Genomic DNA, 25,632 nt, shown 5'->3' on the forward strand with positions numbered 1-25,632 from the left:
GGAATTTACACAGCTTTTAGTTTATGACTGCCTATGTCATTTCTTGAGGTGCTAAAATGACAGGGCAGTACAAAACCCCCACAAATGACCCCATTTTGGAAAGTAGACACCCCAAGGAAATTGCTGAGAGGCATGTTGAGCCCATTGAATATTCATTTTTTTTGTCCCAAGTGATTGAATAATGAAAAAAAAAAAAAAAAAAAAATTACAAAAAGTTGTCACTAAATGATATATTGCTCACACAGGCCATGGGCATATGTGGAATTGCACCCCAAAATACATTTAGCTGCTTCTCCTGAGTATGGGGATACCACATGTGTGGGACTTTTTGGGAGCCTAGCCGCGTATGGGGCCCAGAAAACCAATCACCGCCTTCAGGATTTCTAAGGGCGTACATTTTTGATTTTACTCCTCACTACCTATCACAGTTTTGAAGGCCATAAAATGCCCAGATGGCACAACCCCCCCCCAAATGACCCCATTTTGGAAAGTAGACACCCCAAGCTATTTGCTGAGAGGCATGTTGAGTCCATGGAATATTTTATATTTTGACACAAGTTGCGGGAAAGTGACAATTTATTTATTTTTTTTTTGCACAAAGTTGTCACTAAATGATATATTGCTCACACAGGTCATGGGCATATGTGGAATTGCACCCCAAAATACATTCTGCTGCTTCTCCTGAGTACGGGGATACCACATGTGTGGGACTTTTTAGGAGCCTAGCCGCGTACGGGACCCCGAAAACCAATCACCGCCTTCAGGATTTCTAAGGGTGTACATTTTTGATTTCACTCTTCACTGCCTATCACAGTCTCGGAGGCCATGGAATGCCCAGGTGGCACAAACCCCCCCCAAATGACCCCATTTTGGAAAGTAGACACCCCAAGCTATTTGCTGAGAGGCATGGTGAGTATTTTGCAGCTCTCATTTGTTTTTGAAAATGAAGAAAGACAAAAAAAACATTTTTTTTTTCTTTTTTTAATTTTCAAAACTTTGTGACAAAAAGTGAGGTCTGCAAAATACTCACTATACCTCTCAGCAAATAGCTTGGGGTGTCTACTTTCCAAAATGGGGTCATTTGGGGGGGGTTTGTGCCACCTGGGCATTCCATGGCCTCCGAGACTGTGATAGGCAGTGAAGAGTGAAATCAAAAATTTACGCCCTTAGAAAGCCTGAAGGCGGTGCTTGGTTTTCGGGGTCCCATACGTGGCTAGGCTCCCAAAAAGTCTCACACATGTGGTATCCCCGTACTCAGGAGAGGCAACAGAATGTATTTTGGGGTGTAATTTCACATATTCCCATGGCATGTTTGAGCAATATATAATTTAGTGACAACTTTGTGCAAAAAAAAAAAAAAATAATAATAATTTGTCTCTTTCCCGCAACTTGTGTCACAATATAAAATATTCCATGGACTCGACATGCCTCTCAGCAAATAGCTTGGGGTGTCTACTTTCCAAAATGGGGTCATTTGGGGGGGTTTGAACTGTCCTGGCATTTTATGCACAACATTTAGAAGCTTATGTCACACATCACCCACTCTTCTAACCACTTGAAGACAAAGCCCTTTCTGACACTTTTTGATTACATGAAAAAAATATTTTTTTTTGCAAGAAAATTACTTTGAACCCCCACACATTATATATTTTTTTAAAGCAAATGCCCTACAGATTAAAATGGTGGGTGTTTAATTTTTTTTTTTTCACACAGTATTTGCGCAGCGATTTTTCAAACGCATTTTTTGGGGAAAAAACACACTTTTTTACATTTTAATGCACTAAAACACACTATATTGCCCAAATGTTTGATGAAATAAAAAAGATGATCTTAGGCCGAGTACATGGATACCAAACATGACATGCTTTACAATTGCGCACAAACGTGCAGTGACAATAAAATAAATATATTTTTAAAAGCCTTTAAAAGCCTTTACAGGTTACCACTTTAGATTTACAGAGGAGGTCTACTGCTAAAATTACTGCCCTCGATCTGACCGTCGCGGTGATACCTCACATGCATGGTGCAATTGCTGTTTACATTTGACGCCAGACCGACGCTTGCGTTCGCCTTAGCGCGAGAGCAGGGGGGACAGGGGTGCTTTTTTTTTTTTTTTTTTTTTACTTTATTATTTTTTTGCTTTTTTATCTTATTTTAAAACTGTTCCTTTCATTTTTTTTTTTTTTTTAATCATTTTTATTGTTATCTCAGGGAATGTAAATATCCCCTATGATAGCAATAGGTAGTGACAGGTACTCTTTTTTGAAAAAATTGGGGTCTATTAGACCCTAGATTTCTCCTCTGCCCTCAAAGCATCTGACCACACCAAGATCGGTATGATAAAATGCTTTCCCAATGGCGCTATTTACATCCGGCGAAATCTAAGTCATAAAATGCTCGTAGCTTCCGGTTTCTTAGGCCATAGAGATGTTTGGAGCCACTCTGGTCTCTTATCAGCTCTATGGTCAGCTGGCTGAATCACCGGCTGCATTCTCAGGTTCCCTGTTGAGACAGGAGAGCCAGAGAAAAACACGGAAGACGGTGGGGGGGGGGCATTCTCTCCCACTGCTTGTAAAAGCAGTCTAGAGGCTAATTAGCCGCTAGGATTGCTTCTACATGAAAGCCGACCGCTGGCTGAAAAGAATGATACCAAGATGATACCTAAACCTGCAAGCATCATTCTGGTATAACCACTCAAAGTCGTGAATGCTGTACCTGAAGACAAAAATATGGTTAACAATAAAGCACAGTAAACGGTAAAGTATAAAAAATTGCAGACCTGAAAAGCAAACATGATAAAACATAATAACAATAAAACATTGCAGAATAGAATACAGTAAAAAAGAGCAGAACAATAGAGAGAATAGAGAGAGAGAGAATAGAGAGAGAACAATAAAACGACAACTATTATTTTTTATTTTATATTTTTGTTTGTGTTTTTTTTTTTTTTTTTTTTTTTACACTTTTTTTGTAACTGTAACTTTTATAACTGTAACCGGTTCCAGGTTCGGGTCTCTCAAAATGCGATGGCATCTTGGGAGACCCTGTGAAAGTGTGTCCTAGTCTGTGCAATGCTGTACCCTACGCTAATACTCAACTAGTGAATGGTAGCGTTCAAAACATTCACCAATGCAAAGACCAGGATTGTCAGGACAGGAGGGACAATAATAACGGGTGTCACGCCTATATCCGCGCTTGCTGCAGACACAACATCTTTTTTGGGGGGGTTCGTTGGGTAGGGGTACTCGGGAGGACATAAAAATGCCTCTCATGCAGCCGACTGCATTTGGTTGGGGATGTGAATGGGGGAAGTACGGGCGCTGCAGAAGTGGTGGGTTCCCAATTAGGATTGGCGAATGCAGCAGGAAGGGCACTATGGGCATGACGGGCCTGTGTTTGTCTTCTTGGTGGCAGCGGGACACTATTTGTGCTTGCCACCTCACCAGCTTGAACTGCACTTATGGGACTCGCCACGTCACCAAGTGTTACTGCAGTGCTGGTTTGACTACGACCGGGGTGTACTAGGCCGCTGGCGCTTGCCAGTTCACCAAAACGCTACCAAAAAAACTGTTAACGATCGCAGGGATCAGGCCTGACTCTGCGAACGCTGCAGTTATGCATTTAGTGTTTTGTAAGTGACAGTGATCGATCGATACTGCACTTGGGTGGGCTGGGCTGGGCCGGGCGGAGGGGCAAAACGCAGGTGCTAGCAGGTATCTGGACTGATCCCGCTAACACTGCGTTTTTGGGAACCGTAAACTGCTGGGGACGCCAGTATAGATCTGATCGGATCAGATATTGATGCGTTCAGATACTATACCACTAAGGGAGGTGTACGGTGTGTGGGTGTTAGCGGTACTGGCACTAACCTGACGCTGCCTGGGGCTGGTGCTTGCCATTTCACCAAAATGCTACCAAAAAAACTGTTAGAGATCGCAGGGATCAGGCCTGACTCTGCGAACGCTGCAGTTATGCGTTTAGTGTTTTGTAAGTGACAGTGATCGATCGATACTGCACTTGGGTGGGCTGGGCCGAGCTGGGCGGAGGGGCAAAATGCAGGTGCTAGCAGGTATCTGGGCTGATCCCGCTAACACTGTGTTTTTGGGAACCCTAAACTGCTGGGGACGCTAGTATAGATCTGATCGGATCAGATATTGATCTGTACAGATACTATACCACTAAGGGAGGCGTATGCTGCGTGCGTGGGTGTTAGCGGTACTGGCGCTAATCTGACGCTGCCTGGGGCGACGCATATCACCGCCGGGCGATCAGGGGGCTAAATCTTTATTCGGTAATAAACGGCGGGTGCCCTGACACTATAAAAAATAAACAAACTAACCAGCGTCACCCGTAACGGTTATACAGTGATCAGTGGTGAAAGGGTTAACTAGGGGGCAATCAAGGGGTTAAAACATTTATTAGGTAGTATATGGGGGTCCCTGTCGCTATAAAACGCTGACGGCGAACCTAAATATTTACGTCCCTAACTAGCGTCACCAGCGACACTAATACAGCGATCAGAAAAATGATCGCTTAGCGACACTGGTGACAGGGGGTGATCAAGGGGTTAAAACTTTATTAGGGGGGGTTAGGGGGGTACCCTAGACCTACAGGGGGCCTAACACTCACTGCCCTGACACTGTAACTGTCACAAACTGACACCAATACAGTAATCAGAAAAAAAAAAAAAAAAAAACCTGCTTGGTGTCAGTTTGTGACGGGGGGGGGGGTGATTGGGGGGGGGATCGGGGGGCGATCGGGGGGGGGGGATCGGGGTGTTTAGTGTGCCTGGCATGTTCTACTGTGTGTAGTGTGTTGGTGCACTTACATTGCAGTCTTCTCTCCTCGGCCCGGAACGGAAAATACCGAGCTGAGGAGAGATGACATCATTTCCTCTGCCTCTGTGTACAATACAGAGGCAGGGAAATGATCCCATTGGCTGAGAGCGATCGCGAGGGGGGGGCCACGAATGGATGGCCTCCCCCTCACCTCCGATCGCCGGGGGAGATTTGCCGACCGCCGCAGGCACCGGGGGGGGGTCCGATCGGACCCCCCACCCGCGGGCAGGCAAGGACGTACATATACGTCCTTTTGCCTGCCCGTGCCATTCTGCCGACGTATATAGTCGTGCGGCGGTCGGCAAGTGGTTAAAACAGACGGACTTGCCCACACACGACCGAACTTTCCGGCGGGCTAGGTCCGCCCATCTTTCCGACGGACTTTCACCGGAGTTACGGCGGACTTTCAGAATGAACGGACTTGCCCACACATGGACAAGTCCGTTCATTTTGAACGTGACTCAGGTGCGACGGGACTAGAAAAGGAAGTCAATCTTGCCACTTTTATCGGCGAGATTGACATCTTGCGAGCCCCGCCGCGGTCATACCAGGCCCTTAGGTCTAGTATGGATTTTAAGGGGAAGCCCCCCTACGCCGATAAATTGGCGTGGGGTCCCCCCTAAAATCCATACCAGACCCCAATCCGAGCACGCAGCCCGGCCGGTCAGGAAAGGGGGTGGGGGCGAGCGAGCGCCCCCTCTCCTGAACTGTACCAGGCCGCATGCCCTCAACATGGGGGGGTGCCTTGGGGAGGGGGGCCCCCCCCCACCCCAAAGCACCTTGTCCCCATGTTGATGAGAATAAGGGCCTCTTCCTGACAACCCTGGCCGGTGGTTGTCGGGGTCTGCGTGCGGGGGCTTATCGGAATCCGGGAGCCCCTATAATAAGAGGGCCCCCAGATCCCGGCCCCCCACCCTATGTGAATGAGTATGGGGTACATGGTACCCCTACCCATTCACCCATTCACCTAGGGAAAAAGTGTCAATAAAACACACTACACAGGTTTTTAAAATAATTTATTAAACAGCTCCAGGGTGTCTTCCTCCGGCTTCGGGGGTCTTCTTCCAGCTTCGGGGGCCCCTCCGGTTCCTCTTCTCCCGGTGTTCCAGTTCTTCGGCCGGCTCCTCCGCTGTCTTCGGGCCGCTCTCTTGCCAGCGGAGGTCCGGACTTCTGGGCTCCTGGGCTTCTTCCCTCTTCTCCAGATGTTGACACGACGCTCTCTCCGGCTGGACTGCTCTCTGAGGGTTCCGTTGTGACTTATATAGGCGGAGACTCCGCCCCCTTATGATGTCACAGTCCCTGGGCATGCTGGGACTGTGACGTTTTAGGCGGCTGGTCAATATCACCCGGAGGGACTAAGGCTCCATTCACACCTGAGTGTATCGATTTACTGGCATTTTTCTGGCGTTTTTTTTAAGCTTTTTTGCAGCTTTTTACCAGCTTTTTTAAAGCGTATTACAAGTGTTTTACAGCTTCAGTCGTTTTTGTTTAGCCAATAGTAAGCACTAGGGGGAGGAGAGGAGGAGAAAATTATGCTGCATTCACACACGATCGATTTCAAATTGCTTACTTCTAATTATTATGCAGAGTATTGCAATTAAGCGCTGTAAGCTTTTTGGATGCAGTAATACGGCTTTACTTTCATGGAGAAATATATTACATGTCTTACAACGTGGAGAAACATGAACAGGAAGCAGGAATATACAAGTACATGCACTGAGATAGACAATACATCCTGTTATATCATAGAAAATATGAACTATACACTATAATACTATAGTGCCACCTGCTGCATAGATAGGTATAATACGTACAGTATTGTCAGTTTATTAACAACTTTATATTACATGCTGTTCTTTTCCAACCAGACAATAAAGAGGAAGTGGGCTGGAGAAGGTATTTATGGACAGAAAAAAAATGTTTTACTATTCAAAGTTAAAACAAGAAGGGCAGAAGATTTATTAGATGGAAAGTTGAAAAAATGACTGAAGGTCCGCTTTAATAATATACTATTATTTTGCCACCATTTAAACACAGATAAGGTGAAACCAGGAGTAAATTGTGGGTTGAGAAATAGAGGAGCCAGGGGAGTATGAGCTGATTTGAATTTATGTGAGGCGCACAGTCTGTCCCACAAGCTCAGCGAAAAGCGTAAAGTAGGGCACCGTATGGGAAGCCTATCTCTAGCCGGTAGCCACATTAGGTGACTGCCATGGAAGGATACTGGTAAGATTCTATAGACATCCATTGGAGATTAGTGAGTGTGAAAACGAATCAATTGCGCCATTTGAGCAACCTAAAAGTATTTCAAATGGTCAGCAACTTCCAGGCCACCCCTAAGTTTGGGGGTATAGAGTGTATGTTTATTTACCCTGGGTCTCCTATTCCCTCAAATAAATGACAAGAATCTGCAGAAGATATTGCAATCGGTAAGGTTCTGAACACATAAGAGCGTAGGTAGAATATTAATTTTACTAGCATACAATCTACTGAACCAAGAAGGCAATAGTTACATTTTTAACTCAAAATAATAATGTGATTTGGTGATACAAAAGTGTGACCATCCACTTAGGCTCGGTTCACAGGGGGCAACCCGACTTACAGCGCGACTTTGCAAGGCGATTTGGAGGCAGCTTCAGCGCGACTTTAAGCAACTTACAACGCGACTTAAAGTTGCCTCCAGGACAGGCGACTTTGGCTGTGGCCAATCATGAAATATTCAGCTCTCTGGGAGGGAGGGGTTTGCCTGGGTAAACTAATTTCTTTTCCTGTAAAGTCGTTTCAATATAGATGGAGATCTGACTTGGAGGTAACTTCCGTTGAAATCTGTGGGTACAAGTTGCCTAGAAGTCGCCTTGAAGTATTACAGGAACCTTTTCTGAAGTCGGAGCAACTTCAGTAGTGTACATTAAGACAGCTCTCATTCACTTCAATGGATTTTCTTATGTCCAGCGACTTGGGGCGACTTGAGGTCTGACAGGTCCGATCCCAAGTCGCTGTAGTGTGAACCGGCACTTACTGTGAAGTAGGCCCTTTTCAAACCTTTCTGTACTGATGTGTTGTGTTAATGCCACAACAAGCCTCGGATGTGTGTAGTGTGCATTATAGTGCCTTATAGTACCATAGGAGTTATTGCAATGGATATATAGGGAACCAAAATGCTAGGTCCACTTTAACACATTATGACCACTATATGCATAAATGTGTCAGCTGGGCAGGTGGACCTTAAAGCCTAGTTGCCACATATACCTGTGTAGCGCTGGTAGATTTGCGATCTACCATATGTTAGGTAAATTTAGTAACTTGTTTGTTAAATAGGTTAGGTTTGCCTCTGTTCCAGCTTGGCTGACGTTGTGTGTGTTTCCATACTGACCGGTTGGTTTCGCTGTTATCACTGGTCAGTGTTGGAAAGGCAACGTGTCGAAGCGTATGGATGCTCTTCTGTCCCGGAGACAACTCGGTGGAGGTGGTCCTCCGAGTTGCATTCTAGGCGAGGGTATTTATGGGACAGACGCCATATTGTGGGGTTCGTTTTGCAGCCACCTGCTGGCCCTCCTGGCCGACAGGTATGCGTTAGAGAGCAATCTCGTGGTTCTCCGTTCCGGAGGCCCACGTCGCTGCGGCGCAGGGGTGGGCCCAGAAGCTTGTCTGGGGCCTACCACAGCAGCCGAGGAATGGTCCTGAGCTGTCTATCCAGAGGGAAGAAGCTGGACAACCGAGAAGATCCCAGGGGAGGACCCGTCATGGAAGGATCACGCAGCATGCTGTTCTGGAGAGGGGCCTGGTGACTCGGTTGGAGGACGTGTCCTAAAAGTAACTATACAGCATAGTGTTGCCGGGTTGGCTTAAAGGTTCAAGCACTGTGACTGACGTTCATTGCAGAAAACCAATACATCCTGTGGCAGAGGATTGTACAGGTTTATCCCAAACAAGTCTGTGGCAGAGACTTTTGTTCGTGCTACATACTGGCTGCTAGGCAATTGAGAGAACCCTATCCAGGCGAGCAAAGAGTGTGTCCCATGAGGGGAGCGCATTCTATTGTAATATCCAAATACTACCAGGACATTTGTCAAGAACCTTACAAGAAGATATTTGAGTTTCTTCTGCAGTTTCCCTTCAGCCTCTTTCCTGCTACTTCCTTAGTAAATTATTTAATAAAGCATTGAAAACGTACTCAAGTGTTGGTGCGTGTATCGTCCAGAGGTAAACTCAACGGAACCCTAGACCCGGTGCCGGTAAAACAGAGGGAAGGAGAGTGAAGGTAACAAGCCTGCTTAAACCAGCAGCTCCACTGAGAGTTATTGCTACACCTGTATATGCATCACTATGTAGTTCTAGATCGTGCTATATCAACTCTCCCAGAACTGAGATGGAGCTGCCTCCAGCAACTCATGATCACATGCTGATGACCAGGAGGCGCTAGGACAGGCTCCTGATGATGTCAGCATTGTGCAGCCAATCACAGTGCGGAAAGATCGTGCACCCTTCCTGCTGCTCTAAGGTATCAGAGCCCTCTAAAGCACTGGCTGCAGTCAGCATAAGGAACTTAATTTATATTATACTGATAAAATAACTACATTGGGAGACTGTTTACTATGGGCATTGTAGTCTGGATAATGATTAATGATATATACAATTTGATTCATTTCCAAAACGCTAAGGCTCATTCAAACTTCACAGTGCATAATGCATAGCATAAAACGCTTGTGCGCTTGTTCTTCTGTGGTTCTGGTGTGAATGAGCCCTCAAAGTGTACCAAAAGGCAAAACATTTTATTAGTTTTAGATAAATTGAAGAGGGAACACCTCCCAGGTTTTTATTGCTGTCTGTGCCCCCATTAGGGAGATTCACTCTCGTTATTTGTCATGTCTACTATTGTCAGTGAGAGTGAAAGTGAAAGAAAATCCCAAATTTTGGGTTTTCACCAGAACAGGAAAAGGAAGGGAGGAGGAAAATCATCCTATACGGACATTAGTACTGGTGACCCTGGTGACAACCAGGCATTCCCTCAGTCTGAAGGGGGTTCCCCTCAATTTCTCACACCTGTTTTGGCAATGGAACAGGGAGTGAAGGGAAATCTCTACAAAAGGAACAAAAAAAATTGACAGGCATTCTAACCCTCCCTCTATCCAAAATAAAAAAAAAAAATGCCTTAAATTTTACTTCAAAATTTTCTACTGTAATATATTGCAAGTGAAAGACGATATGAAATATTGGCATAAGTCTAACCTGTAAAGACCAACATGTAAGATCACACGTACAATAAATTTTACAACAATAAAATGTTTGTTCAGCAATTATTTATTTTCTGACATTACTAAAATATCTGCACAGGCAATACAAGAGGAAATCCAAAGTTACAGAACACAGATTGTTAAAGGAAAAAAATTCCCAGGAGGTGAGCCAAGATGAAGCTACAAATACAGCAAGCCATGATGGAGCCAGCAATAGAGCAAGCCATGATGGAGCCAGCAATACAGCAAGCCATGATGGAGCCAGCAATACAGCAAGCCACATGTCTGCTACCAACTACTGAGTTTACTTCATTATATAATACTTAGAGCATTATGGCTAAAATCTTCCACCCATCATCATCCACTAAGTGCACTGCTCCGGCCATATAGAGGGATGCAAAGCATGGGGCATTCCAGCTACCAAGGGCACTAGCAATCTCACATACAGTAGTGTGGTTCCTGCTAGGTCATAAGAAACAATAACTGATCAGTTCCGTGCAAAGTGTTCTTGGTGATGTGTTTTTTGTTCATGGTGGGAGGAGGTTATCTCTCGTTCTATCCTGATGATTTTGGAAATTCGTTATTAAATTGACTTCAGTCAGGGAAATGAAAGCTGAGTTTTAGTTTAGTTGCTACAGACAACTACACATCATTAGTCATTAAAGTACTGGATGCAGTGCCCACCCAAACAGACAACGCCTTGTAGTAATTGAAAAAAAAAATAGAAGACGTTCTGAATAATGGCGGCACCAAGCATGCGACCCCTTGTGTTTGCTGTGCAGATGGGAAGTCACTTGAGCAGGACCTGGATAATAGTGGCTATCACTGTATGTAGTGCAGCCTACTATAGAAGTTTTCATCATACTCAGCAGCCCTCTAGAAGGGATAGTTGCATCGTGCCAAGTTGGATCAATGTAAGCTGGCAATACAGATAATCCCTGGAGTTCCACTTTAAGTGCTCCTGTCCACCTTGGGGTGATCCACTTTTGTTATTACTTTCTCCTTAAAATTAATTTCTTGCAAAAGAAATAAACTAAACAGGAAGGGACCTGCCCATTATAGTCATGGTAGAGCAGACCTAAGAACTCAAATGAAGAGATTTGTCCAGTAGAGTTCCTGAGAAATATAGCAAACTGACAGTTTAAAGTTGATCTTAACCTAGAAAGTACTGATCTCATGGCTGGTTTGAAAGAGGATAAAATATAAAATCTCTAACAATGTAAGTATAACCATTGATGTAAGACACATGTGTGTCTTTTGCTGGAAAATTGCCCTCAGCTATAGTGTAAACATGTATAGCAAAGCATACATGTGGATCTATGACAGCCAACCAATCAACATGCCTTTGGATGATTGGGCCATGCCTGCATGTTCAACCACCCAGTTATCTTTGTGGTCAGCTAAGTACATCTGCTTTATGTTATGTAGCCTGGGTTTGTCAGCAGTTTGTGAGTCACTGGAGGAAGATACTATGCATGGATTCTAAAGAAAAGCAGGTTTTTCATGTTCTCAGTGACACGTATGTACAAGGTGTATCCACATCCAGTAAGAATACACATGAAATAAACATTACATTAACTGTTTTGCATTGTCCACAGACCACAAAACTGCTGGCGCCCTATATCCAAGGCAATAAACTTATTATACAAGCATGATCCATCCCCACCCACTGCTGAGTGTACAGTCACCCCTCCGGGCATTCATCCTGCATTTCACACAGCCACGCCTCACAACAAGGAGACAGTAACGCACAATATTTGTATTGTTTTACACTACCCTGGACTTTTCTAAGGCTGGCCATACATGCATAGATCTAAATGTTATTTAGTCTCTAAATGATTCTTCCATTTATGCTCTACAGTAAGGATAAGGGAATCTGTGCCACAAGCTATTGTATTCAAGGATGGCGGTTGCGAGATGTTGGACTCTTGATCAGGGAGCACTTGTTGAACTTTATGACTGAACCTTAGCAGTTCTAAAGTAGACCAACTATCAAAAAAAAAACAAAAAAACAAAAAAACAAAAAACACACAGCAGCCTTCACTGAGAAAGAGCACCAGTTGGCCAACTTAAGAGTCTATCATCATTTATTTTTAGATATAACATAGACAGCAGGAATATTTATGGTATTCAGAGCCTTTTTGGGGGCCAAACAATCCCCTTTTATCAGAGCTTGGATGAAAAATAGAAAAGCTTCCTATAGGTCTCTAAGCAAAAAGGCTACTGGAAAATGTTCTATGTGAAATACTCAGGCATCATAGGCGCATAGACATGGTCAACAGGCGGACGTATCCGGAGGTGCTAACGGGAGATTGAACACGTTCATAGTGAGTTATATGGAGATCCTTTTTATCTCCTTTTTATTGCTATTGCAGTTTAAATATTCCCTCTTTAGGGTTGGCTATTGATGCTCAATATATTCTTGTTTCTTTGCGTCTTTTTTCTAACTTGGGACCTTGAACAGTCCTTCAATGCAACAGCGATTGGATCACAGCATCTCCTGATCTTTCTGTCCTTCCAAGCCTGTCTGCCGGTGTTTGATTTGACCTCACATTTTAGGTACGTTTGACCATAGGATTATCTTGGGACTATGGATGTATATTCACATCCCTTTTATTTTCCCTTTATTTATATATTTTTCATTACATTTTTTTACAGGATTCCCATTCTGTAGGCCCCAGTACACATGGCCTCGCCACGATTAGGGACAAGCCCCTCTCTATTGATTTGGGGCATAGTCCCTGTATATATATCTTTTGATTATATGCTCTGGGCTGTGATAATGTGGGCAGGATGGTCGGATGACTCCATGTGACATGTCTCTCTTTTAAAATAAATATGGACGATCTCATGTATGTGCAACTGAATAAGATGTAAGTCACCAGCACTTTAGGCCTTTTTTGGCTATGCACTATGGGATGAATATACTAACTTACTATTGATTATTTGTATTTGAATTTTATAGATTATATATTTCCTATTAAACCCTGATGAAGGAGACAACATTCATCTCCGAAACACGTTGGGTATAGGATCTCTGTATCATCAATTTGCATATTTTGATTTTTCAATGTTCATGACTTTGTTTAATATTCTATATATTCTATGTATTTTTCTACAATATTATTAAAATGATTATTCTTACTTTTCATTGTCTGTTGGTAGTGCCTAAAAAATCCCACCCCCAGGGGTTCTCTTTCTTTCTATTTTTCATGGGTTGTGGCACACTTTTCAAATCTTGTATATCAGAATTTCTTTTTCATCTATGTGAAATAAGGAGCAATGCTGGTCAAAATGGACTTGTCATAATGAATGTGTGCCTGTGGTAAATAATGAATGTGTGCCTGTAAAGCATGGCAATTTAGAAGGAATAGACCAAAATTTGATCCGATTATGGCCAGCTTAACAAATTAGTTCAGGTTATCTAAAAGTACAAGTTGGGGTTAGTTAATACAACAGCACACATTCCAACTTACAAGCATACTAAAAGAATCATTTTCCCATAACTAAGAACAAAGTTATTACAATATCTTAACCTAATGACGTCATTGGAGAATCTTCCAATACCCACATAAAGGGAAACAGAGGAGATCAGTGGAGGAACTTCTCAGCACTGAATGTATTTAATACAGATGTCTCCACAGCATGTCCCCCACTCATTCATTCAGTGACACAACCCTAAATGCAGGTCCCAATAACAGAATGGGAGCTGCCATTGTTAACCTGTGCTGAGGGAAATACCAAGAGTGCTATTGCTGACCTCTCCTGAAAATGCCAATTGCCTGGCTGTCATACTTTCTGAATGACCCAAAACAAATGTGTGCATCAGGCATGCTCACGTCATCTTCATTTTACTTGTTGCATACTAGTTTCATTTAAGTGACATAGTCAGAGATAGCTAGCATAAAACGCTATTAGGAATGGCAACCCTATTCCTAAAATATATCTTTCATTTAAAGTGATCCTTCATGTTCAAAATTTTTTGAACCAAGCAATACATGTTAAAAAAAAAAAAGCCTCTACATACTAACCTTTCTGCCAAACAATCTTCTGATCTTTTTCTAAAGTCCACGGGGAAACTGACACTTCCAGGAGTGTCAGTCTCCTGGAATCCCCCGCAGCTCTCACTGGTTCCTTCCTATGACCACCACCATCCTCTACAGAATACAACATTGACGTGGAGGTCAGCAGGAGGAACCAGTGAGAGCTGTAGGGGGTCCTGGAGAAACCACACTCCCGGAAGTGTTGGTTTCTCTGTAAATTTCAGCAGAAGGTTTGTCAGGACTGGAGCAGTACTTGGTAGCATGGGCAGAAGTAAAGGAAAATGTATTCACCCTTCTTTTAGAGGTAAGGTGTGGTTTTAAAAGATTTGTATACTGATAGGAGTTGCTTTAACCTGCATGCTTTATTGCTCTTATTCTGACCTTGGATTTATTTACGACTTACTGAGTTACTGACCCAGAATAAGTATGCATGTAAAGTGAAAGGCTTTTTCTAATTTAGTGACTCACCAAGTAGTGAAGCAAAGGCGAGGAAGAAAACTACAAACTGCACCTTTTAAAAAGTAAAAAGCCCCCATATTTCTTTCCTCATTGGTTAATTTTAAGACTGATGTCAGAAGTTCACTGATTTCCAAATATCAGACACGTTGTAGTTTTACTACAATTTGCACCATAGCCTTAACAATATAGTGAATGGGAGTTATTCCTCCTGCACGGTGTATACCCTTCAAACCCAAAGCATCCGTCTCCAATATTCCACATGCAGCATTATTAAGTAAAGGGTTTTTACTTAATTGCAGCAACCAATCAGCATCAATTTTGTACTGGTTTGACTTGAGCAAAGTAAGTTGTGATTGGTTGTTATGGGTTTTTTTCATTTTGTTAATAACATTTAATTGAACTTGTGCTTTGCCTATGCAGGGTAGAACTAAAAGTTTTCTTTAAAGCCGGCCACAGCAACTTGTACTTACCTCCCCTTCACTCACCCACTGCTCCATTCACTGCCATGAACAAGAAAACAAAGCTCTTTTTCAGCTTCAATTGAATCCTAGCTGGAGCTTACACTGGGGTCTATTCCTCTGTACCCATATCATGGCGCCCTCATGTGGGAGGAAGGTGAGTCACAAATGCTGCTGCATACCCGGAAGTACCGCATGCAGTGTTGAGAAAACAAAAGGAAGGTAAGTATAAACTGCTGCAAGCTCACTTCACCTATTTAAAGCGAACCTTTTGCTTTGATCTGCATGGACAAAGCACAAATGGTCACGTTTTGCTGTTTTTTTGTGTAATCTCTAGTTTTAAAAAAGCTGCAACAAAAATAAAAATAATACATCTCTAAAACACTTCACTTCTAATAAACTGTAAAAAAAGCATTTGACGGTAGCCTGCGGATGCCTTTAAATGAGGAACCCCATACATGTTGAAACATAACTGCTCACACGTGTGATCTTAGCAAGATAAGACGCAAAGTGCGGAAGAAAAGACACTCCTGCCCCACCCCATACAGTGTGCAGAAAGTTTGTCTGCTTGTGTCACTGAACAGGCAACTGTGACCTGTCCACTGTCTCCACAATGACCATACAGAATGGAAGCCCCCTGTGATGTCCCCTCTCACCTGTAGCAGTCTCCGGCCAGGAACACACACACGTTCTGAGAGGGAAAGGTCGAATTTTAAGTGGAAGCAGGCTGGGAGGTTCTAGGTGGGGAGGGAGGTTCAGTCCCACCTCCATTAACAGTTCTGCCTGGCACAGAGACAACTTGTTATCCTACAAAGCACACTGCAGAAGAATGGGGGAAGGATCTTTAACATTGCGATCATTTTTTAAAGGAAAGTTTAACACTTTTTGGACAAAGGTGGAGTCTCATGGATTGCTGCATGAATGCCGGCACCCAGAACAGAAGGAACAAAACCCATCAGGTTATAAATGTATGCAAAAATCATTAAATATTCCTTGTACAACTACCTGAGATCTTAAAGTGACAGTCCACTTTTTTTGGAAAAAAATAGTAAATGCAGCAATGTTGATCTTATAATCGTATCTTTATATATTTTTATTAAACTTCTTTATATATCTCATTACTTATGATTTACCACTTTTTTGCATTGAAGATGGCAGAGCATCGTACCTGCAATCAGTATGTGTGAATAACCCCAGCACCAAGTCCTTAAAGCTTAAAAGTAAGAATTTGCAAACAGACGGGATCTTTATTGCAGAAGAGACTTAAAATGTCTCTTCTGCAATAAAGCACACTTACCTGCCTATTCGCAAATGTTCGATGTGAGCTCGTTGTCGGAAATTCCGACCGTGTGTAGGCTCCATCGGAAATTTGTTGTCAGAATTTCCGACAACAAAAATTTGAGAGCTGGTTCTCCAATTTTCCGACAACAAAATCCGTTGTCGGAAATTTCCGATCTTGTGTACACAATTCCTAGGCACAAAGTTCCACGCATGCTCGGAATCAAGGAGAAGAGCCGCACTGTCTATTGAACTTCATTTTTCTCGGCTCTTCGTACGTGTTGTACGTCACTGCGTTCTTGACGTTCGGAATTTCCGACAACATTTGTGCGACTGTGTGTATTCAAGACAAGTTTGAGCCAACATCCGTCTAAAATAAATCCAGGATTTTGTTGTTGGATTGTGCGATCGTGTGTATGCGGCATTAAGGTTTGACCTCATATTATATGGTTTTGGTAAATCTGATGGAAAAAAATCTACAGAAAAATGTATAGTGTGTATCCAGCCTTACATCATCCCGCACCAGCCAATAAAAATGACCAAAGACTGATACCTGGAAGAACCCAGGGAGAAGATGTTGGCGCCAGCAAGGGATCTTTCGGGCATCAAACCGTTGAAACTAAGGGAAGTGTGTGTACCTTAAGTTCTGCTTTAAAGAGATACACATCTTCTGTTATGGGGCTGAAGGACTAGAATTATGGTGATGTCATCATCTTGCTCTGTTAGGTCCCTCTGGTGTATTTGCCAATGATGGCTACTGGACCTTGATGACATACGGGCAGAACCATGCACACTGCTCTAAATTAAAGAAAAAAACAAGGTTCCCCAGGCAGAAGCCCCCCACAATTTAGGTAAAGGTGGAGGGGAGAGGGGTTTGGTGTATACAACCATGTTTCATTTTACACCCTAAACATAAGTGTGTGCAGCCTGTTGTATTAGGGTGTGCTCCCCAAAGCTCAAACACACACACGTGTGTGTGTGTGTATATACAGTATGTGATATATATCTATATATACTGTATATATATCTATATATATATATAGATATATATCTGTATATATATATATATATATATATGTATTTGTATGCATATATACATACACATACACACACACACTTATAAATAAATGTAAATAAACATTTAAAAATGTATTAAAAGATGAAAATGGTGTCAATAGGGCAGTGGATGGTGTCAGCAGAGCAATGGATGTGTCAGTAAGGCAGAGGTTGGTGTCAGTAGAGCAGTGGATGGTGTCAGTAGAGCAGTGGAAGGTGTCAGTAGAGTAGTGGATGGTGTCAGTAGAGCAGTGGATGTTATCAGTAGAGCAGTGGATGGTGTCAGTAGAGCAGTGGATGTTATCAGTAGAGCAGTGGATGTTATCAGTAGAGCAGTGGATGGTATCAGTAGAGCAGTGGATGGTATCAGTAGAGCAGTGGAAGGTGTCAGTAGAGCAGTGGATGGTGTCAGTAGAGCAGTGGACCGTGTCAGTAGAACAATAGATGGTATCAGTAGGGCAGAGGTTGGTGTCAGTGGGACAGTGGGCAGTGTCAGTAGAGCAGTGGAGGGTGTCAGTAGAGCAGTGGATGGTGTCAGTAGAGCAGTGGAGGGTGTCAGTAGAGCAGTGGATGGTGTCAGTAGAGCAGTGGAGGGTGTCAGTAGAGCAGTGGAGGGTGTCAGTAGAGCAGTGGAGGGTGTCAGTAGAGCAGTGGAGGGTGTCGGTAGAGCAGTGGATGGTGTCGGTAGAGCAGTGGATGGTGTCAGTAGAGCAGTGGATGGTATCAGTAGAGCAGTGGATGGTGTCAGTAGAGCAGTGGATGGTTTCAGTAGAGCAGTGAATGGTATCAGTAGAGCAGTGAATGGTATCAGTAGAGCAGTGGACCGTGTCAGTAGAACAATAGATGGTATCAGTAGGGCAGAGGTTGGTGTCAGTAGGACAGTGGGCAGTGTCAGTAGAGCAGTGGAGGGTGTCAGTAGAGCAGTGGATGGTGTCAGTAGAGCAGTGGAGGGTGTCAGTAGAGCAGTGGAGGGTGTCGGTAGAGCAGTGGATGGTGTCGGTAGAGCAGTGGATGGTATCAGTAGAGCAGTGGATGGTGTCAGTAGAGCAGTGGATGGTTTCAGTAGAGCAGTGAATGGTATCAGTAGAGCAGTGAATGGTATCAGTAGAGCAGTGAATGGTATCAGTAGAGCAGTGAATGGTGTCAGTAGAGCAGTGGATGGTGTCAGTAGAGCAGTGGATGGTGTCAGTAGAGCAGTGAATGGTATCAGTAGAGCAGTGAATGGTATCAGTAGAGCAGTGGACAGTGTCAGTAGAACAATAGATGGTATCAGTAGGGCAGAGGTTGGTGTCAGTAGGACAGTGGGCAGTGTCAGTAGAGCAGTGGATGGTATCAGTAGAGCAGTGGAAGGTGTCAGTAGAGTAGTGGATGGTGTCAGTAGAGCAGTGGATGGTGTCAGTAGAGCAGTGGATGTTATCAGTAGAGCAGTGGATGGTGTCAGTAGAGCAGTGGATGGTGTCAGTAGAGCAGTGGATGGTATCAGTAGAGCAGTGGACGGTGTCAGTAAAACAATAGATGGTATCAGTAGGGCAGAGGTTGGTGTCAGTAGGACAGTGGGCAGTGTCAGTAGAGCAGTGGAGGGTGTCAGTAGAGCAGTGGATGGTGTCAGTAGAGCAGTGGATGGTGTCAGTAGAGCAGTGAATGGTATCAGTAGAGCAGTGAATGGTATCAGTAGAGCAGTGAATGGTATCAGTAGAGCAGTGGACAGTGTCAGTAGAACAATAGATGGTATCAGTAGGGCAGAGGTTGGTGTCAGTAGGACAGTGGGCAGTGTCAGTAGAGCAGTGGATGGTATCAGTAGAGCAGTGGAAGGTGTCAGTAGAGTAGTGGATGGTGTCAGTAGAGCAGTGGATGGTGTCAGTAGAGCAGTGGATGTTATCAGTAGAGCAGTGGATGGTGTCAGTAGAGCAGTGGATGGTGTCAGTAGAGCAGTGGATGGTATCAGTAGAGCAGTGGACGGTGTCAGTAAAACAATAGATGGTATCAGTAGGGCAGAGGTTGGTGTCAGTAGGACAGTGGGCAGTGTCAGTAGAGCAGTGGAGGGTGTCAATAGAGCAGTGGATGGTGTCAGTAGAGCAGTGGACCGTGTCAGTAGAACAATAGATGGTATCAGTAGGGCAGAGGTTGGTGTAAGTAGGACAGTGGGCAGTGTCAGTAGAGCAGTGGAGGGTGTCAGTAGAGCAGTGGAGGGTGTCAGCCGAAGCTGGAAGAGGAAGACGAGGAGCACACAGGGGGGCCATGAAAGAAGAGAAACAGGGCAGAAGGAGAAGTGGGGTCAGCATATACTGGTACCGATCGTGTGTATTTTGCTCCTGTGGCAGCTGGTTGTCGGTGTGAGGGAGAAGAAGAAAAGCCTATTTTCAGCTGCTGCAGGAGGAAATTACAGACTGGCTCCAATGAATGCCGTATACACCGACCCTTCTGTTTAGGTTCTAGGGGTCAGCAAGGAACAATCTCGGTCTACCAGTCACCTGCCTGCAATCGATGGGTAGATTGTGATCAACCCCTGGATTAAGGTATACCTAGGCACATCGGGCACACCCCTTGCACACGCCTATGGGTGTAGCATGAAACATGGTCCAAAAGGTGGACTAAGGTGCACTTGTCTACCAGGGCACTTTTTCAATTTTTTTGCGCACATGCTAAAATTTGCATATTTTCTAGAAATTGCATTAAAGTGATTGTAAACAATCACCTTGTAAAACAACCCATTCAGTTTAAAATAGAAATGAAAGGCAAAACATTTTTGTATAGATTAAAAAAAAACATAAATACCTTTTTTCCCTTTTTTATAAGTGATCACATTCCCTCTGTTCTCAGCTGTTTAAGAGCTGTGGGAGGAGAAGCAGCAGCACACTAAGCTTCCCAGAGGATGGCTGTGCAGCGGAGGCGTGTCAGGACAAGTCTGATCATTGGAGTAGAGCATAGGGAGTTCCCAGCATAGTAAGAGGACTGATTATGCTGTGTTCTTCTGCTTAGGGTGGTCAGTTTTTAATAGGAAAGCAGGGGGACTGGCAGGAACACCAGGAATTTCAGATAAAGGAAGCAATTCAAAGAGAACAAGATGCTTTCTCATACAATTACATGGTACAGCAGGCACATATCAGGAATATGAAGTGTTTGGGTAACAAACGCTTTAAACTCCTAAATAATTATATTATTTTTGGAAATCAGAGACCCGTAGAATGAAATAGTGTCAACTTTAAGGCTCCATGCACACTGAAGCTCAAAAAAGCTTTTTCTAGACGCCAGGTTGCTGGCAGAAAACACTGGTTGAAAAAACGTGCTTTTACCAGCGTTTTGTACTAGCGTTTATGAGCGTTTATGAACGTTTTTTAGTGTTAGCGTTTATAGGCGTTTTTAATAAAAAATACAGAGGACACTCCAAAAATCCCACAATTTATTCCAAACTCCCACAATGCATTGAAAAAATAGAACGCCGAACGCTAATTAACGCGCGTTTATGAGTGTTTATCGGCGTTTGGCGTTTTTTTTAGCGGTGAAAAACGGCACTTTGAACGCAAATTTCTGGCGTTCAGAAAAAAGCCCATAAACTCCACTGCTCTTTAAAGCATAAAAACGTCCATGTGTGCATGGACACATAGGCTAACATAGAGTGGAGTTTATGGGCTTTGAAAAAAAACGCCCAAACGCCAATAAACTGCAGTTTATCAGCTCCAGTATGCATGGAGCCTAAAGAGCATGCATAGCCAAAATGGTTTTTGAATTTTGGTAGAACCAGGGAAGGGTTATTAGTATACCTAGCAAATTTGAATTGCTATCTCTGTTCCTGCTACAGTGTAAGTAAAAATTGTACAGTTGTCAGAACAATAAGTGAGATCTAATCTTTCAGTGAGGTCACCTGTTCTGATGACAATTTCCCTTTGTAGAGTGAAGGGAATTCCTCACTGTTGTGCCTCTAGGATGGAAAGTAAAGTGATGCAGACAGAGAAAAAATAATAGACAGTTTTACCAGTCTACATGTTAACCTCTTATGATACCAGCTCAAAAGAAACTATAAAGTTCAAAAGCTACAGGTTGCTTGCTCATTACATATTATATGCTGTTGAATATTTTACTAGTCCATTGAATTTTTGATGAAAATGTGTTGCATCACTAATATTGTATCCTCTTTTATGTGTCTAGCTCATTACGTATTAAATGGTGTTTATTACACTGTAACATTGTTCATGTTCTCTTGGAATGAGGAGGTCCCACTCACTAGGAAACTTTTAATAAAGGGGGACATCTGCTCCTTCTGACTTAATATTTTATGGGTTTCATACATATTTCATGTCAGTTGTGTCAAAAGTCAATTAAGGACTGTTCAGACCACAATTTTTGCATTCTGTATTTGTTTCTGCATGCACATTTTTGATGCATTTTTGATGCATTTTTGGTGCATTCCAGTGCGTTTTTGATACGTTCCAATGTGTTTTTCCCCTATTTTTCAAAATCAAAAATCTATCTCATTATTATTACTATACAGGATTTATATAGCGCCAACAGTTTGCGCAGCACTTAAAGTGATTGTAAGGGTTTTTTTTTTAATAACAAACATGTCATACTTACCTCCACTGTGCTGCTCGTTTTGCACAGAGTGGCCCCGAGCCTCGTTTTTTGGGGTCCCCCGGCAGCTCTCTCAGCTCCTCTCCACATCAGATAACCCCATAGGAGAAGCTCTCTCCCGAGGGGGTTACCTTGCGGGTGCGCTCCGGAGTACAGCATTCAGCGTCCATAGCCACCAAATGTATGACTCAGCTCCGCCCCCCCAGCGCCCGCATCATTGGATTTGATTGACAGCAGCAGGAGCCAATGGCTGCGCTGCTATTAATCTATCCAATCAAGAGCCCGAGAACACTGGGCAGAGAGACAGCACATCGCCGCCGGGTCAAGTTCCAGGGCTAAGATAAGTAAAACGCGGGGGCTGGGGAGCCGGTCACTGTCAGGTGTTTTTTCACCTTAATGCATACGATGCATTAAGGTGAAAAAACACGAAGGTTTACAACCCCTTTAACAAAATAAAGGCAGATATTACAGTTACATTACAATTTGGTACAAGAGGAATCAGAGGGCCCTGCTCATTAGAGCTTACAGTCTAAAAAAGAAGGGTCAATTGATGCAAAGGGTAATAGCTGTGGGGGATGAGCTGATGGAGGGAGTAAAACAGTGTATTAGAAGCAGGATAGGACATGTGCATTCTGGTGTATTTATGATGTGTTTTGCCACGTTCCAGATGCTCCCATACAGAAAAAATGCAGCATGTTCTACTATTGTTGACTGCACTGGAACACACTGCACTGGTGTGAACTAGGCCCATTGGAATCCATGTTAAAAACACTGTCCATGTGTTTTTGATGCATTATAAAAACACACTGGACTGCATCTGGTGTGAACCTGCACTGGCTCTCTAATCCTTTTTCCTTGGAATCGGCACTCATTTCAATAAAGTCTGAATCATCAAGGTCCAATGGATAGAAAGGTTTACCAGTACAGGTAATATTCATTATATGTGCACATAGTCCCAAAGGCTATTTTGGTATTAGGTTCTAGTGCCAGTTGCTTGGGCACCAAGGTAACATACAAAATACACATATCGGTGTGCACTGGGGCTTCTGATAAATGTCACAAGTCTTTGAAATCATCCAGCAACTATTGTCTGCAGACCATATCAACAGACCATATCTATGAACATGTCCCAAGTTCAAATATTTTCGATTTCAATATCATTAACTTGAAATAACCATTGCAGCAATGTTCTTGATTCTTCTGTTCTATCAGCCTTTCATCTCCAGACACAAAAAGCCAGCCACAATCGTAAAGAAAAATTCTAGGTATGGATATTTTACATAATTACATTGGTCCAGCTTAGACTAATGTATCCATGCATATACTATACCTGTGGGATTCCTAGAAGCTAGAAATCACTGTGATGGACTCTGATACTCCAGTGATCTGCACCAGCTTTTGGGTCTTGTGCCTTGCTGCATAGTAAACACAGGAGGTTGGCTGCTTGGCCTTCTCAATGAATGAAAAGCATTCTCTAATTGGACAAGGTGGAGAATGTGACACCACCATCTGCCCTCTCCAACTCACCCAATCAATGAAAGCTTTGCATTAATTGAGAAAATGCAAAGTGAAAACTGAATGGCTCCAGTGCCGACCTCCTGTGTTTACATTGCAGCAGGGCAGACACTCAGCATAGGACCCAGAAGCAAATAGAGATCACTGGAGTAGTTTCTATTTAAGTCATTTAGCTTCTAGAGGGATCCCACAGGTTTGGTATATACTAGGGCTGCAACTAACGATTATTTTCATAATCGATTAGTTGGCTGATTGTTGTTTTGATTAATCAATTAATCGGATAACCTTAAAAAAAGTGTGGTGTATAATTTAATATGAAAAAGTAAAAAAAAAAGGCAATTTATTCTTAAAAATCTATATGCAACCAACTATATGGATAGGGAGCAAAATCTCTAATCCACTCTGAGAATAACAGACAGAAGAGATATACTGTATATACTATTGGAGGTTGAATCTGGTAAATATCATCAGACTCAGAAACAGCGTTGCTAACCGTCAGTATTTTTACTGGCAGCCAGTAAAAAACGGGCACTTTTCTCTGGCCAGTAAATGCCAGTAAGAGGAAAAGGTTGCCAGTAAAAAATAGGGCTGTGACGCTTTTTTTTTTTTAAACAACAAACATGTTATACTCTTCTGGGGTCCCTCACCGATGCTTATGGTTCCTCTTGCCTTCAGAGTGCCCCAATAGCAATCTGAAAATTATAGTATAGCTTGCCCCTATAGCAAGGTAAAAAAAACTTCTGCCTTTTAGACCCACTTACTTCCTGCCCAGGACTACATGTCCAATGAGGCATTGCTCCTCACACATTCACATTCACAAGTTCTCAGGTACTTACTGACATGTATGGATAGTGTACTGAGCTGTATGTGTGCTGCACTGTATTTCCTGATATGTAAACAAATAATGCATTCTGTATGCAGGCCAACTAATCGGCTGGCTGATTAATCGATTATGAAAATAGTTGACAACTATTTTCATAATTGATTAGTTGTCGATTAATCGATTAGTTGTTTCAGCCCTAGTATATACAGTTACATTGGTCTAAGCTGTACCAACGTAACTTTATAAATATATCCATACCTGGAATTCTTCTATAAACACTGACAAAAGTCCACAGTGCACCAGCACATTTACTAAGAACAAATTAAAACCAAAAAAAAGTAATCAGACAGATGGAGCTTGTATTTGCCCCAAGACATGGTCCCAAAGTGGTCTGAACAAGGCCAGAGCATGTTGCTGTCAGCTACTGTAAAGGTCCCACTCACATGATTGTGTTGGAAAATACATTTGGGTTTTGTTAGAAATGCACAAAGCATTTTTAATGTGATGTGTTTTATGTCTGTTCAACAATTGTTTTACCTCCATTTTTTAATTTCTTCCAATCAAACAGAGGAAATCATGGACATGTGACTAAAAGCATGCTAATTATAATGCATACTGCATTTTCAGTGCACTTTCAATGCAAAAACTGCATGAAAGATGCACCAAGCAGGGTTTTTTCAAAAACACAAATTTGCTTTGAGGCAATGCACTAATGTGAAGAATTTCATCATTTTTATTGGAAAGTATTTGTCCCTGTAATTTTGGGGCACAGTGAACACAAGACAACCCAGCTGCTATTGGTCCACATCACCTGGCTGCACATTGTGGTGATATGCTCACTTCCTCAGGCTGGTTCGACTATGATGAGGGGAGGTCACCACCAAAATATGTTTGGTAAACAGTGGCGCATTTACTGGCTGTGATCAGATACCATGTTTAGACTACATTGGAGCTGTATGTCAGAAAAAACACAAGCACCATGTTTGCGCCATCACATGGAAATGATTTGGGTCTATTCACACTTATTTGCATGCGTAACGCAAATGTGTGAATAGGCCTATATAATTTCCATACAGTATGATGGCGCAAATATGGTGCATTTCCTTTTCACACTAAACTGCAGTGCATTGATGTGAACCAGCCACATAGGAAAGAATGAAGTTTTCACTTGTAATGCATTTTCATGCAGCAAAATGTATGAGTTTTGCTGCATGAAAACAGGCAAGTATAAATAGGCCCTAAGTGCCTGTTTTAGTTACTTGAAATAGTTTGTTTGGGCCAAGCCGGCCCAGATGAACTGTTTCCTTTGCTAAACTACAGGTATGCAGTTTCTATGAGCGCTGTACTATACTGTAAGTA

The 25,632-nt window shown here is 43.0% G+C and overlaps 1 protein-coding gene across 1 annotated transcript in view; it reads right to left on the reverse strand.

The window, feature by feature from the left end:
- ANXA4 (annexin A4) overlaps nt 1-15,822 on the reverse strand; it is a 117,873-nt gene extending 102,051 nt beyond the window's left edge. The window contains exon 1 of the mRNA XM_073622008.1: nt 15,689-15,822. The gene's annotated coding sequence lies outside the window, so the exon portion shown is untranslated. The remainder of the gene's footprint in view (nt 1-15,688) is intronic.
- Nucleotides 15,823-25,632: the final 9,810 nt, after the last annotated feature.

The sequence above is a fragment of the Aquarana catesbeiana genome, linkage group LG03 (assembly GCF_042186555.1).
Source record: "Aquarana catesbeiana isolate 2022-GZ linkage group LG03, ASM4218655v1, whole genome shotgun sequence".
NCBI lineage: Eukaryota > Metazoa > Chordata > Amphibia > Anura > Ranidae > Aquarana > Aquarana catesbeiana.